At 46.9% G+C, this 12,031-nt stretch overlaps 1 protein-coding gene across 5 annotated transcripts in view; it reads right to left on the bottom strand.

The window, feature by feature from the left end:
• ELMO1 (engulfment and cell motility 1) overlaps positions 1-10,811 on the bottom strand; it is a 592,800-nt gene extending 581,989 nt beyond the window's left edge. For 2 of the 5 annotated variants that reach the window (XR_004026459.1, XM_030796572.1), the window contains exon 1: positions 10,349-10,805. The gene's annotated coding sequence lies outside the window, so the exon portion shown is untranslated. Of the gene's footprint in view, positions 1-10,163 lie in introns of all 5 variants that reach the window. The other 3 variants (XM_003268937.4, XM_030796573.1, XM_003268939.4) reach the window with 3 other exon arrangements.
• Positions 10,812-12,031: the final 1,220 nt, after the last annotated feature.

Here is a 12,031-nt window from a genome sequence, read left to right as displayed (position 1 = left end):
GTGAACTCAGGAGGCGGAGCTTGCGGTGAGCCGAGATCGCGCCACTGCACTCCAGCCTGGGTGACAGAGCGAGTCTCTGTCTCAAAAAAAAAGAAACTACTGAATCAGCGATAATAACCTCAATAATAATAGCAAATCCAACCCAACGCTTTTAGGGTACTCTACTTTACAATCATGATTGCATTTAATCATCTCAGCTATTCGAAGAGGTAGGGACTTATATTACCTACACTTGAAAGATCTGAAAACTGAGGCTAAGGAAGGTCACTAACTTACCTGAAGTCACCCAGCTGGTGTACTCAACAGGAGATCTGAACCCTCCATTAACAAGTATGTGCTTATGTCGCTTTAAACCTCAAAGACTCCTTTTCCTTTTTCCCAAATACAATCACTTAGCAAATCATTTAATTTTTGTCATCAATATCTATAGGCAAACACGGTGAGTGCTGGCCTCCCCTCCTTTACCTCTGCTCAGACTCTGGCTGGCACCCGCTGAGGGGCTCAGGCTGGAAGGTGGGGGCTGGGCAACCTGTCTCCAAGTTGCATTGGCACAGCAAGCACACTGCTTTGTTTATTTATTCATCTGACCAAGACCATGTATTTATTTGAGCAGGCCCAGCAGGAGCTCCCATCTTTCCTCTGCCCCTCTCTCCAGCTGTACCATCTAATCTATCCTCCAGGTTGCTCTCACTGGAATCCCACTGCATCTTTTTCTTGCCTAAAAGCCTTTGGCTTTCCTTTCTGCTCAATCCAAATGCCCAGCTCCTGGGATTGCTGACATAAAGCCCGTTCCAGACTGTCCCCCACCACCCTGATTGCTGTACTCCCTGGACATATCATATTCTTTCTTTTAATACTCAGCTTTCCAGATCTTTCTCAAAAGTCACTTCATTTGTGAACACCTACCTCTGTGATGTGCAATCACGGTAAACATATCTTTAGCATACTGTTATGACTGTCTCTAAACAGATCTGCTTCTGTTACAGCCCTCCCTACCCCTTCTCCACATATGGAGTGCCCAGGCTACAGCACACAAATTGCAAGCAAAATGGCTGTTGACTGACTGAATGACTGAATGAAGCATTATGATCAGGGCTATAAGACCAGCAATAGTTTAGCTTGAAAATATTTATATACGTTTTAAGGATAAGCCCAACATCTGTTTTTAAAATATACTACAATTAATAAATAAAGCTTTACTGTGCTTCTCTCATATAAACCCAAGCAAATGTTTCTCAAAAACCTTCAGTTGGAGAATGGACAGTAATTGAGAAAGTAGTTCTAATGAGTCAAAGTCGCTTCCTGGCAGTGGAGTAAGCCTAGAGATGATGGAAACATATTCATTCCTTGACAAAATGTTTAATTTCATGTGATTTGTGCTGACTTACTATAAAAGTGACAGCACTGGGAAAAACAGGATTTAGCAGCTGATATAATTGTTTCTTTGCTTCTAAAGGCCTTTCACTATTAGAGCTGCATGGGTGTGTGTGTGTGTGTCTTTCTCACACACACACACATGAACAAAGCACTTATTATTTAATATATCAAAGAATCTGTCCCATTCCCCCAAACCAAAATTTCTGAGTAGTGGTCACTTCCCAGAGTGGCCCACAATTGGAATAACTGAGGCACAAGTCCACTATAAAAAAATCTAGGGGCAAGGCACAGTGGCTCATGTCTGTAATCACAACACTTTGGGAGGCCAAGGCAGGCAGATCACAAGGTCAGGAGTTCGAGACCAGCCTGGCCAATATGGTGAAACCTCGTCTCCACTACAAATACAAAAATTAGCCGGGTGTGGTGGCAGGCACCTGTAGTCCCAGTTACTGGGGAGGCTGACGCAGAAGAATCACTTGAACCCAGGAGGCAGAGGTCACAGTGAGCCACGATCGTGCCACTGCACTCCAGCCTGGGCAACAGAGCAAGACTCTAGCTCGAAAAAAAAAAAAAAAGAAAGAAAGAAAAGAAAAAGAAAGAAAAAAAAAAGAGGCTGGGTGTGGTGGCTCACACCTGTAATCCCAGCACTTTGGGAGGCTGAGGCGGGTGGATCTCGAGGTCAGGAGTTTGAGACCAGCCTGACCAACATGGTGAAACCCCATCTCTAATAAAAATACAAAAATTAGCCAGGCATGGTGGTGGGCGCCTGTAATCCCAGTTACTCAAGAGGCTGAGGCAGGAGAATCGCTTGAACTCGGTTGGCAGAGGTTGCAGTGAGCCAAGATCGCACCACTGCACTCCAGCCTGGGTGACAGAGTGAGACTCCATCTCAAAAAAAAAAATTCTAGGAAACTGTGGGGTGGGGAGAGTTGGAAGGGTGGACAGGAGTCAAGTAAAAACCAGCCTTACTGAGTGTTATTGGAATTCACTCCTCACTTGACCAAAAATGAGCAATCTGACCAAACTCCTCCACTAGCTCTACCTCCCAAGCCACATGCTTTCTGAGGGCCAAGGGTAAAGCCAGCTGTGGTTATGCATTTGGGCTAAAGAGGCCAAAAACAGAAAAAAAAATTATTTTGAAATGGATTACTCTTCAAAATTAAGGGTAATTGTGTGTAGCAGCCTGGAAAATACAGCTCATCCAGCTCTGCCACTGAACCCCTCAGCAAAAAACTCTGGCGTTCTAAATGCAATTCTGAACTGAAAAAAAAAAAAAGGCACAAAGGGCGGAAGGAAGGGTGGAGGGTTGCTATAGGGCTGGTGAATTGTAAGAAGGCGGCTGCCTAGGGGAGTCGTAGCTAGTCTATAACCCAGCAATATTTCCACGGCATTTAAGCCACTCGATGGTGTTCTGGACTACAACAGCAGCCAAGCAGAGAAGGTAAATAAAAAGCTGACAGATAATTACATAAGAAAATTAACATGGCAAGATTAGGACAGAAATCTAATAGACAAAGTGGGAAAGGACTTCGCATAAAGCAGTACCTTGAAGGCTTCTCCCTGACCTGCTACAATGTCCTGGTCACACTAATGGAATATCAATAACCATTACTCTCCAACTAGTCAAGGTGGATTTGACAAGCAAAGGAGGACGCACTGAACTCACTTAACTCATTCCCACACAGACATTTCCTTTGTCTTGTGACAAAGGCCTCTGAACAAGCCAAGCTGAGCTTTGCTACCCACCTTCCTCATTTCATTTATCTTATTGCCATTATGTAAAGGTTACAGTTAAGGCAGTAACCAGTGGTCAGAATTCAAAACGTTGTTAAGAAACTGAGACAAAAACTCACTAGTTACAGTGTTTTTCAGCCACAGGTACTAGGAAGAAACATACGTGGAAAGGAAACTTGAAAAACATTTGGATGAGAGAAACAACTGCAATATAGGAGAGAAGAGAGCTAGAAAGGAAACTTGGAGAGCTGGAGAAAAGAAATGAACATAAAGGGTGAGCCCTCTCATTTATTAATACACCACCTTAGACCCTAAGGAATAACCAGTAAGTAGAAAACTAGGGCACTTATAACTGCTGTTGAAAGTCTAGACTATCTGATAACACACAACTGGTCTCACTAACACAGGAAGACAAAGCAGCAGTTCTCAGCCTGGGGACAGGAAAGTTGATAGGACAATCTGCAATACCTGGAGACATCTGGGGTTATCAACAAACGAGTAATGTACTGGCATTAGTGAACAGAGGCCAGGGAAGGCAGTAAACATTCGACATACACAGGACAGCCCTTACAACAAAGGATTATCCAGCCCGAAATGTCAATAGCACTGAGGCTGACACTGCCTGAAATAATGGGTTAGTAAAATGGCCAACAGCCTACAAGTAGAAAAAGAACTGTACAAGTAGCCTCAGCATCGCCCAAAGGAGAAACCATCCTGGTCAAAGGACTCCAGTCTCTGGTTTCCTTAGTTGGTATGAATCCATCAACAAGAGAATTAGCAAAAGTTATGATGAGCTGGAAAACACTATCAAGTACATTCCCCTTCCAACTGGTTCCTTCCCAGGTGGTTCCATGCTTTTGCCTTCACCATGACTCATCCACAGAAGAAAAATATTGGCTAAAGAATAGACGCCCATTCTTCTTGGCAAATACTGTTCTCATTTTTTATTAATAAATTGCATTCTGGCTCATATGCTTCAATATCATGAGGTTGGTTGATGGACATACTGTCCCTGAGAGAAGAATCCATTGACTCTCAAAACTAAGGTCAACTTTAGAATGAGATACCCAAAGAGAGGGATTGACTCTGAAGAACCAGGACTCAGTGGCAGCAGAGACATCCCTGGATACCATGGCAACCCAGGGCACATCTGTCTGCAGGACATACAGGAGTGAAGAGCCTCTCTGGACACCACTGCAGCATAGTTCCACATGGGTTCCTGGCCTCAGAGGCTGGCAAGTCCAGGGAACCAACAAAAGAAGGAACTAACCAGTGCAGACATCATGGTGCAGGAGAAGGAAACAACACAGCAAAACGAGTCAGAAAAGTTGGGTTTAAGGCTCAGATGCACTACTCTCTAAGTATGCTTGTGACATTTCATTCCTCCAAGCCACATCTGTAAAATGGGATAACAATACTATTCTGATTGTTCTCCATCATTTCCAAAACAGCATCCCCAGAGGAAGGGTGTGTCAGGCCACAGAAAAAAATGTCGCATTGGTCCTGTGACTCCAACTCCACTGGGAGAATGCTTTATAGGGCTTACCTGACTTTCATTCCCTCAAACCACCGTTCCCTATCCAGAGTACAACCCACTGAACACATCGCAGTCCTCTAGTCCAGCAAGTTGTGCCTTTCCAGTGTTTTCTACTGAGGAAAGTTTTGTCTCCTACCTTAACTGTTAGAACTAAAACAGTCAAAACTGTAGCCTCAATTCCTAAAATTGAAGTTCCAATAATAATTCTGTTCAGATTCTGGAAATCAGCGTTTGTGGGGGCCCGGAACACTGAGAATCGTCTCCTTCTATTTATACATGTGACTAATTTCTCGACTCAGCACTATGCCAGTTTGTTACTGTAGTTAATTCTGTTTGATGAGCTAGCATTCCTTCTCCCACACATATTCCTATCTGATACTTAACTGTTTACCCCACCTTAGGCCAGTGACCAAATTCTGCTCATACCGTACCTGCACTTATATTGTAACAGGTTAGAAAACATAGCACTAAGACACAAGTAGTTAATGTAATCAGGAATCATGATATGGCTTTGCAGGCTTTAGTTCTGGCTAATATAGATAAGTTCCAATTGTTAACACTCAGACAACCCAAATTATCCAGGGAACTAAGCATTGCAACCAGCGTGTGCATTGTACATGCAGGCTGGCTTTGCTGAACCTAAAAATGCTGTGCTGGCATACTGGAAGGCTTTCATGGCCACACACATGGTCCTGGGAGCCACACCCTGTGGAATGACTGGCCCTCATGATCCTTTTATTATGGACAGTGCAGAAGTTCTCAGACTCTTTTTTTAAAGAGATCTTTAAAGAGGTCTTTCTCCGTCACCCAACCTGGAGCACCGTGGTGCGATCACAGCTCACTGCAGCCTCAGACTCCTGGACTCAAGCCATTCTCTTGCCTCAGCCTACCAAGTAGCTGGGACTAGAGGTGCATACCATCATACCCACCTAATTTTATTAACTTTTTGAGAGATGTGGTCTCACTATGTTGCCCAGGCTGAGTTGTCAGCCTTTGACTTTCTTCTTTGGATAGCCAATCCAAGCCCAGGTCAGCTAAAATGCTTCATCTAATCATGCATCCCAGCAGTGTGGCTGCCCCCAGAAGAGATTACAACTGTCTTTGTAATTAGGATCATTCATATGGGGAACACTAGATGTAAAATGAGAAGAAGTTGAGCAGAGTAAATTTCCAAAGACCTCAAAAGTTCTAAACTAAAACTTGGTGAGAAAAGCGGATAGTCTGACAATTTTATTCTAAGTAAGGTTAAAGAGTTATTGCAAAGGGAGCTACTGCCTGTCTGCATCACTAAAGTGAAAAGCATGTCACTTGAGTTTCTAGTTCCCCCAAGATGGCAGCAACAAGGCCTAGCACACTGGCAAGTTCTACAAATAGTAGCACTTTTTTTTTTTTTTTTTTGAGATGGAGTCTTGCTCTGTCGCCCAGGCTGGAATGCAGTGGCGCGATCTCAGCTCACTGCAAGCTCCGCCTCCCGGGTTCACACAATTCTCCTACCTCAGCCTCCACAGCAGCTGGGACTACAGGCGCCCGCTACCACGCCTGTCTAATTTTTTTGTATTTTTAGTAGAGACAGGGTTTCACGGCGTTAGCCAGGATGGTCTCGATCTCCTGACCTCGCTATCCACCCGCCTCAGACTCCCACAGTGCTGGGATTAGAGGTGTTAGCCACCGCGCCTGGCCAATAGTAGCATTCTGAAAAGTTAAGTCAATAGCCGACAGAACTGCATCTGGTTCAACATTTGGAAATAGCATCTCCTGCAGGGGATTAAACCAACAGTATTTTGTTAAAAGGAGATGGCTAAGTATTTCTTATAGCCCTCTAGAACATCGTCATCAGAATCCCTGGCAAGTTGGTTAAAAATGTAGTTTTCCCCAGAATTATTGAAACAGGCTTTTTAAAATCATTACCTACATTGAGCAATACTTTGACATTAAGACTGGGTGTCTGTTTTATGAAATGCTGTTTTCCACACCACTCTTCTCTTTCACGTTTTAAACTGCTGGTCTTGGCCTACTAAAGTGATATCATGATCCGCTCATGGGTTACAACCCTAAGCTTAAAAAGCACTTCTCTGATTGACTAGAAGGAACCAGAACTAGAGTTGCACAATTAGTAGCAAACACTCCAGGCTTTGTAATGCAGAGAGGGTTTATTAATCCACCATGTTTTCCAAATTCAACAGAATGTCTTATAAAGCAAACTATCTACTTGGATGGTTTCAGGCACCAAAAAGTGGTTACCAGCTTGAGTTACGAACCTTAATGGTATCCACTGTCTTAGATCTGGAAGGGAAATGTTACCTCCATAGGAATGATCACCTTTAACCTTTGAGCATTAGGCAAGAAGATGAAGTAAGCAAAGTGTGTGATCAGGTGAGCTCCTTGCCTCACCCCCAGCCACATCCTCTGGCAAAAGCTTCAAAGCCCTTTCCCCACCCTCCCCACCCACTCACGCCAAACACCCAAAGCGAGTAAATTACTTCAAAACACTCAAGTGTTACCTTCTTTTCAATATAGTAATTTAGTAAATGTTCAAGACTTAGCTGCACCTGCAGAACACCTTCATGTTTTCTCACTTTTATTTTTCTTCTCCTAGGCATTTCTCATCTCCCCTGCATCTGCCACACAGCCTCCCTTACAGCCTCCTGTCTTCACTTCCATACTGTAGGAGAGCAGAATGGGACACAGTAGATGCCTCTGACTTCAATCCCCTGACAATAATGCCCTTCCTCCAGTTAAAGCAACACAGACTTCTTTAAAAGACCTTCTCCAAGGAGAGTGATGAAACACCAGATCTGGAATGGTTATGTGTTATTAAGTGTACTGGTTATCTAATCTCCCAAGGAATCACCTCTCTTTCTTCAGGCAGAAAAAGGGAGGAGTCTACTCAAGGCAGAACAGGGTCTAAAAGAAGAGTGGCCTGGCATGGAGGAAAGGACGGTGAAAAAAACAAAAGCCCATTACCTGGGCTTCTCACTTGCATTAATGCTGCAACATTTTCCTGGTATATTTCCCTGGTGAATCTCTCTCTGTATAGCCACCTCTCTTTAGTCAGTCAACAAACACTTAACTGAGTACCGATGTCGTGCTAAGAATCCATCTAGGTTCTGGAGCTGTAAACAAGACAAGGTAGTCACTACCCTCATGGAACTTCTGCTCTAACAGGGAGAGAGACAATACTCAAAATACACCAATGACTGTATAATGCCAGGGAGTAAAAGGTACTAAGACAAAAAACTGAGTAACGTAAGAGGCCCAGGGAGTGTCTGGTTGCTATTTTATATGGGATAGCCAGGGAAGGCCCCCTATAAGCTGACAACTGGGCAGAGACCTGAAGGAAGCAGGGGAAGTGAGTCATCTGGACATGTGGGAGAAAAGCTCCTCCTGTAATATCATGGGCAAAGGCCCTAGGGAGAGAACTCAGTGAAAAAGAAGAATGTAAGACGGTGAGGGTGCCTGCAGTTACCAAGGATGGTAAGCATGACCATCACTAGAACTGCCCATCTTCTTGCCCAATGACTGCTCCAGGCCCTGAGTTTCCCCAGACTCCCATCCGGGTCTGCCTCCCAGCCTGCCCCTCCCTGATACCTACCATACTTCTTGTTCTCCAGTTCAGTACCCTCCTGACACAACCCCTCCCCAAGGGTCCCAGCAGTCCAGGTCATTTTCTCACAATTTACCAACCTAATAAAAACAACAAAACAGAGTAGAAAAAAGGCAGCATGCACATTTAACCACAGCCTTCCAGAGATAGGAAATGTACAATAGTAAAGAGCAAAGCTTCAAAAGGTCAGCTATAAGAAAAATTAAAAATATGTGATGTGCCTGCAGGGGATCTGGCCTCCTAACTTACCATTATTTTCCCACAGATCTGTAAATTATGGGACATTAATGCTTGAAACAACCTTGGAAAGTAGGCATGGAGGTGAGATAATGTGAGAACCCTGGCCAGAGGAGACCCCAATAACAGCTGCTGCCAGTCTTTGCAATCTCAAAGTGATTCTGGGAAGGATTATATCCCTCTATGTCCCAAAGTTGCTCGCAGGGTTTTGGTATGTAAATACAGGTCATTAATTACTTTTATAGAAGCAAAAGAGAAACACTCAGATATTCTTCCATAGCTTCATCCCCAAGTCACTGGCAGCGCCCAACAGGGAGCCTCCGCTTCTGGAGTCCTCAACCCCTGTCTTACGTTATCTGAAATCTTAACCATAACGAATTAGGCCGGAATCATTCAAGGCCAGCGGTGTTGGGAAGCCCATGATACAGCGCGAGGGGCATCCCAAATATATTCACTGAGTCTCGGGAGCCGTCCAGGGACTCTCAGAGCTGGGTCACTACCTGGGACCAAGCCTGAGGCTGGTCCTTTAGGTCAAGGCAGGTCCCGACCCGCCTCCAACTTCAAATGGCCCCCTAGGCGGGAGAGGGTCACTGGGCGGGGAGTTCCTGGCTTTGCGGTCACACTCTCACACACACACCGACAACACTCCCCCACACGCACACACACACTCACACACACGCCGAAGACACACCACACACACATACATACGCGCGCGCGCGCACACACACACACACACATACACACACACACGCCGCCTCGCGCGCCCTCGCGGCACAGCACCGACTTCCCAACCCCAAACACACGCGCGCACCCCCGGGACAGCTGAGTTCTGTATTTCCTCTTCCCCAAAGAGACTCCGGCGATCGCAGTCGCCACTCTCCGCTCCGATTCCCGGGCCCCGGGCATGCCGCCGCCCCCTTCTCTGAAGGCGCGCCCGGTGCGTCCCCTCTCCGACGCCAAGATTTCCACGAAGCTCCACAAAGCCCCCCGCCGCCTCTCTCGGTCTCGGCGGAGACCCCGGTGTGTCCCCGGGAGGAAAGTATTTACTAACCAGAGCCTCAGGGGCTCCCGGCTGCCCAGATCTCCCTCTCCCGCCTTCCTGGCCCCCATTCCTCTGGCCCATCACAGCCCCCTCCCACGAGCGCGCTCGCCGGGGGATTCCCTCCCATCCCCGAGTGCAGGAGAAGACGCCGAGTCTGAGCCGCAGCCGTTTCTCTGGCTCTATACGAATCTTGACTCCAAGATCCCAGCCCCACATCCCCCGTCCCCAACAACCCCACGCCAGCGTCGCAACCCTCCCGCGCCCCCCCTCCCGCAGACCCTGGTCGAAACGTCTCGGCGGGCTCCCGGGCCCCGGGCCCTGCGCTTCATCCCCGGGCGCCGCACCTCCAGCGCCCCCTCCCTCCGCTCCCACTCCCACTCCCGCCATCCCCCGAGCTCAGACTTCCCCAATTGCAGAGCGCCCCGACGCGCCCGCAGCCCTCATCCTGCCGAGCGCGGCGGCCACCCCGGCCCGAGCCGCGGCGCCCCCAGGGAGGAAACAAAAGTGTCTCCGCGGCGCCCAGAGTCTCCCGGAGCAGGACGCCTCCTCCCGGCCCTAGTCCCGGCCCCCTCCCCTGCCGCGCCGAGGTCAGCGAGTCCGGGCGCGGCGCCAGCCCAGGAAACTTTACGAACCTGCTTGGGGTCGCAGGACAGCAGCGGCAAGGGTTCCCGGCGATCAGAGCTCCGGCGACCCGCCACCATTGAAGGGGAACTGGAGGCTCTGTCGCCCAGCGTGGGGCCGCGGCGGCGTGGGTGGCTCTGCCTCTATCCTGTGCCCATCCTCGCCCGCTCCCGCTCGCCCCAGCACACGCACTTACACTCTGGGTCGACCGGCTGCTGTACCGCGGCTGCCGCTGCTCTCACTTCCTCTTCCTTCCTCCTGCTGGCCAGAGACACATTTTGCATCTGCAAGGCATCCGGAGATCAGCCGCGAACTCTCCTCCCGAGCGGACGCTGCGGAGTTGCAGCCGCCGCCCCCGGCACCTGCGCCAGGACACTCGTGGTCTGCGCGTTCGCCTTGCGCCCGCACCCTGGTCCCTGCCCACTGCACTTTGCCTAGGGGGATGCCCACGACTCTTTGAAGTCCCCCTACTTAAAAAGGCAGAAATGTCAAACACCATGCATGCCTCAGATCTGCTATAAATAATATGTGTACAGATCATGACTTCGATGAGCTCACACACGGCGTTTGGAGGCACTAATTAACTCCGTCACCCTCATAGCGCCACCTCCGGGAGGCCAAAAGCGAGTAGCATCTTTTCACATCCTTTTTTCATTTTTGGCAACGGGTTCCGGATATTAAGGGGAAACTTCGGTGGGCTATTTGAACGCTACTTTAAGACGTGTTTGTTTTTACGCGGTGCCTCTACCCTTGGACAGAGTGGCAAAAAAACAAAACGTTTCCTCCCTCTCCGTCGACATCTATGTATTTACGAACCCTGCAATTGAAACTACAAGATGTATTTCTAATCAATTAAGCCAGGGACTTCCTAATTTTGCATAACTTTGCATAAGGTAAGACGTTCCACCCATAATTTGGTATTTAGAATAAATTACTTAATTCATGCAACCTACTTAAATCATTTTCAAAGCAGAAATCAAAAACGTTAACTCCCAGCCTAGCTGGCAAGAGGGAAGAGGGTTGCAGGCGAAACACCTGTCCTCCCCCAATTCAGAAATACCTACATTGGCTCTACCAGAAAAGTCAAAGGCAGTTAGGCGTTTTCTTCTAATTGGCAAAGGAAATAAGTTGGGGGCAGGGAGGCATCAGAATCAAGGTGGAAAACTAAGCTCCCTTTTAAGATCTTCCCCCTCAAGAGCCACAGGCAGCTGTTGAGCACTTGAAATGTGGCTATCCCTGAGATGTTCTGTAAGAGTAAAACAGACATAAAATTCAGTATTTTTTAAATGAATGTAAACTAACTTGTTAAGTATTTTCATGTTGATTACATTATTGCAATACATGAGAATAGTTTGATGTAGTAAGTTAGTTGGGTTCATCATGTATTGGGTTAAGATATAAGCATACATAAGATTAATTTCACCAGTTTCCTTTTACATTTTCTGATGTGGATACTAGAAAATGTAAGGCTACACATAGGCTCTCATTAGTGGCTCACCTTATATTTTTAATGAACAGCTCTGATCTAACTCCTTATTATACGCATGACTCTGGGAGGCAGTATTAGTATCAAGAGTGCCTGGGTCCAGATGGTTATAAGCCAGTAACTAAAGCAGGGTGACTGCAGGAAAGCAACTTAACTTCTGTATTTCCTCATCTATAAAACAGTAATGATACAATAACAAAAGTCAATAGCACCGACTATTAAATGAAGTAATTTAATAAGTAGTCAGTAAATGGAGCCTTTACTAACGATGCTCTGAGACGCTTGTAGTGATAAGTATGAATTTGATCTACAACCTTGTAGCTAAGGCACATAAAGACCTTAACTTTAGTGCATGCGTGGTGAGCACTCAGTAAACATTAGCTGTCATAATTG

Source organism: Nomascus leucogenys, chromosome 17 (assembly GCF_006542625.1).
Source record: "Nomascus leucogenys isolate Asia chromosome 17, Asia_NLE_v1, whole genome shotgun sequence".
Classification (NCBI taxonomy): domain Eukaryota; kingdom Metazoa; phylum Chordata; class Mammalia; order Primates; family Hylobatidae; genus Nomascus; species Nomascus leucogenys.
This window is presented reverse-complemented; position numbering and strand designations above follow the sequence as displayed.